Below are 4,322 nucleotides of genomic sequence, written 5' to 3' on the forward strand. Positions count from 1 at the left end.
TAACACTGCATGGTTCAAAATTGGGAAGGGTGTATGCCAGGGATGTGTCCTATCTCCATACCTTTTCAATCTGTATGCAGAGCAGATTATCCGAGAGGCTGGGCTCTATGACGAGAAGTGTGGCGTCAGGATTGGTGAAAGATGTATTAACAATCTGCGTTATGCAAATGACAGAACCCTGCTTGCTGAAACTGAGGAGAAGCTCATGCACTTGCTGCAGAGCGTCAAGGACTGCAGCCTTCAGTATGGACTGAGGCTCAATGTCAAGAAGACAAAGATTTTCACCACTGGACCAATTGGTAGCAAGCATCAAGATGGATGGCAAAGAGATTGAGATTGTTCACAGCTTCAGTTTGCTTAGCTCCACGGTCAGCACTCATTGAAAAGAAATATCACACTTATAGAATCCTATTTTAGTAGAGAACACTTCACTGTTTGCAGAGCATAGTTGTTTTATCTCTTCAAAGAATTCTGATTTGTCCATATACTTGATGGCGACAATTCTACTTCAGAAACTCTACAAATTACACAAAGACTATTTTCAGGTAAATTCATGAATGCATTTCTTGTTTATAATGGCCAGATTTGTTATGCATCAGAGAGTTGGGCAATGACTAGGGAGTATAGAAAAAGATTTGATGCCTTTGAGCTGTGGTGCTGGAGAAGAGTATTGAGTATACCATGGACTGCTAAGAAAACAAACAGATTCATCCTGGAGAGGGTTAAATTGGGCTGTTCCATGGAGGCAAGGATTCTGAGGCTTCATCTGACATACTTTGGATATGTTGTAAGGTGGGATCACTCCTTGGAGAAGGACAACATGCTTGGAAGGGTGGAGGGACAGCGCAGGAGGGGAAGTCTCTATGAGGTGGATTGATTCAGTGATTGGAGTAATTGGGGTGGGTGTGCTGCAGAAAGTATGATTGGTGTAGGACAGAGGAGGATGAAATGGAATGCACAAATATTGACACATTAGGCATTGGTGAGATGAGATGGACTGGCATGGGGTATTTTGAGTCTGATGATCATTTGATATATTACTCTGGAGATGAAAAGGTAAGGAAAAATGGAGTTGCTTTCATAGTTAAGAAAGTAATTTCTAAATCTATCTTGAAGTAAAATATTGTGAGTGACAGGATACTATCCATATGCATACAAGGAAGTCCAGCGAATACCACTATTATTCGGATATATGCACCAACAACCATATCCAAGGAAGAGGAAATAAAATATATTTACCAACTTCTACAGTCAGAGATTGATCGAACATGCAATCAAGATGCATCGGTAATAATGGGTTACTGGAATGCAAAAGTTGTGAACAGAGAAGAAGATTCAGTAGTTGGAAAACATGGGCTCAGTGACAGAAATAGAGCTGGAGAGAAAATGATTGAATTGTGTACAATCAATGACTTATTCATTGCAAATATGATTTTTAAGAGGCTAAATGCAGGTTATATACATGGATTTCACCTGATGGTATGCATAGGAATCTGATCAATTACATCTGTGGAAAGAACCGTTGGAGAAGCTCAATATCAGTTATGAAAACTAGGGCAGGAGGTAATTGTGATACAGACCACCAACTACTCATATGCAAGTTCAAGCTGAGGTTGAGAAAATTAGACCAAATCCAGGGGACCCAGATTTTGACTTTGAGCCAGTCCCACCTGAATTTCAGAACCACCTCAGGAACAGGTTGAGGCCTTGAACACTAATAAGCAAAGACCAGATGAGTTGTGGGAGGATACCAAGGGTATCATTCAGGAAGAGTACAAATGATCATTATAAAGACAGAAGACAAAGAGAAAACCAAAATATATGTCAGAAGAGACACTGAAAAGTGCACTGGAGCACAGAGAAGCCAAAGCAGAAGGAAAAATTCAAGATACTAAAGAGTTGAACAGAAGATATCAAAAGGCAGCGCGGGATGACAAAGTAAAATATTACAATGAAATGTGCAAGGAGTTGGAGCCAGAAAATCAAAAGGGGCAGACTTGCTGAGCATTTCTTAAGCTCAAGGAACTAAAGAACAAATTGCTATAATCAAGGATGCTTTAGAAAGAATATTAAATGATCCAGGAAGTATTACAAAAAGATGGAAAGAATATAGTGAGTCACTGTATTGAAAGGAATTGGCAGACACAGAAGAATTTCATAAAACAACATATGACCCTATGGTGATGAAGGGAGAAGTTCAGGCTGCATTGAAGGAAACAGCAAAATATAAGGCCCCAGGAATAGATGGTATACCAATTGACATCACCAAGTTGTGCCAAGAAATCTGGATAACAACCACTTGGCCAACTGACTGGAAGAGATTTATTTTTGTTCCCATCCCAAAGAAGGGTGACACAAAAGAGTGTGGAAACTGTACAACAGTATCGTTGATTTCACATGCAAGCAAGATTCTACAGAAGATTATTCAAAAATGACTGGAACAGCACATCAGTAGAGAACTGCTGGAAGTCCAGGCTGGGTTTAGAAGGGGTCATAGTACTAGGGATATTGTAGCTAATGTTAGATGGATCTTAGCTGAAAGCAGGAAATACCAGAGGAATGCATACCTGTGTTTCATTGATTATGACTGTGTAGATCATAACAAACCGTGGCTGACTCTGAGAAGAATGGGAATCCCAGAACACTTGATCATGCTAATGCGAAACCTATACTTGAACCAACAGTCAGTCATTAGAACAGAGCAAGGAAACACTGGCCAAAATTGGGAAGGGTTTATGCCAGGGATCTGTCCTGTCTCCGTACCTTTTCAAACTGTACGCAGAACAGATTATCCGGGAGGCTGGGCTCTATGAGGAGAAGTGTGGTGTCAGGATTGGTGGAAGATTCATTAACAATCTGCATTATTCAGACTACACAACCTTGCTTGCTGAAACTGAGGAGGACCTGAAGCACTTGCTACAGAGGGTCAAGGACTGCAGCCTCCAATATGGATTGAGGCTCAATGTCAAGAAGACAAAGATTCTCACCACTGGACCAATTGGCAGCATCAGGATGGATGGTGAGGAGATTGAGATTGTTCACAGCTTTAGTTTGCTTGGCTTCACAGTCAACACTCTTGGCAACAGCAGCCAGGATATGAAAAGATGTATTACGATGGGAAAGTCTGCTGTTAGGGACCTCTCCAAAGTACTGAAGAGCAAAGGTGTGGCTAAGGTGTGGCTGATACAGGCCATGGTCTTTGCTATCTCTTGTTATGCATCAGAGAGTTGGACAGTGACTAAGGATGATAGAAGGACAATTGATGCTTTTGAGCTCTGGTCCTGGAGAAGAGTATTGAGCGTACAATGGACAGCTAGGGAAACAAAAAGGTTCATCCTGGAAAGGGTTAAACTGGGTGGCTTCCTGGAGGCAAAGATTCTGAGGCTTCATCTAACATATTTTGGACTTGTTTTTAGGAGGGACTGGTCCTTAGAGAGGGACATCATTCTTTGTAGGGTGGAGGGACAGCGCAGGAGCTGAAGGCCCTCTATGAGTTGGATTGATGCAGTGACTGGGTTAATGGGGATGGGCGTATCGGAGACAGTGCAATTGGCACAGGACAGAGCAGAGTTTAGGGCTGTTGTACATAGGGTCGCTATGAGTCTCAAGTGACTCGATGGCACATAACAACAACATATATCTTAAGTATACATATCTCAAGTATATATATATCTCAAGTGTACGTATCTCAAGTATATATATATCTCAAATATATATATATCTCAAGTATAGATAGATATATATCTCAAGTATATATGTATCTCAAGTACATATATAAATATATATATAATCTTAAGTATGTCTATATCAAGTATATATATACCAAGTATGTATATATATATGTGTATATATATGACTATAAATTCTATAAGAATAAAGAAATTATGTTAGTTATAGCACAGAGTTCAACTATTTTCTTTATAGGGTTGCTATGAGTCTTGTTAGAGCAAAAGACACTTAACTACTGCTAAGTGAGACTATTGTTGTTTTAAAATTTGGAGGAACATTCTTCTGCAAAAAATTCTTGTACTTCACTGTTTGTCAGTTTGCTGTACTGAGGTTATCTGGGTTTACTGTGATGCTGGACCTTGTGCCATTAGGGTGTGAAATATCATTATGGTTTTCCAATGTGGACAGTTTTGTTTGAGCTTCCAGTTGTAAAACAGGTTTGGAAGCAGAAGTGGAATCCGCTTTCTAAAACTTATGTATATGGAAACTCTATGAACTTGGAGAATTGATATTTATCGAAAGGCATTAGTTCTTTTGTTCATGGAGTTGCTATGAGCTGTGCTTGATTTGATGGCAATCATCAACAACAAATT

This window comes from Elephantulus edwardii, unplaced genomic scaffold (assembly GCF_000299155.1).
Source record: "Elephantulus edwardii isolate Elephantulus edwardi_28Jun2011 unplaced genomic scaffold, EleEdw1.0 scaffold00539, whole genome shotgun sequence".
Taxonomy (NCBI): Eukaryota; Metazoa; Chordata; class Mammalia; order Macroscelidea; family Macroscelididae; genus Elephantulus; species Elephantulus edwardii.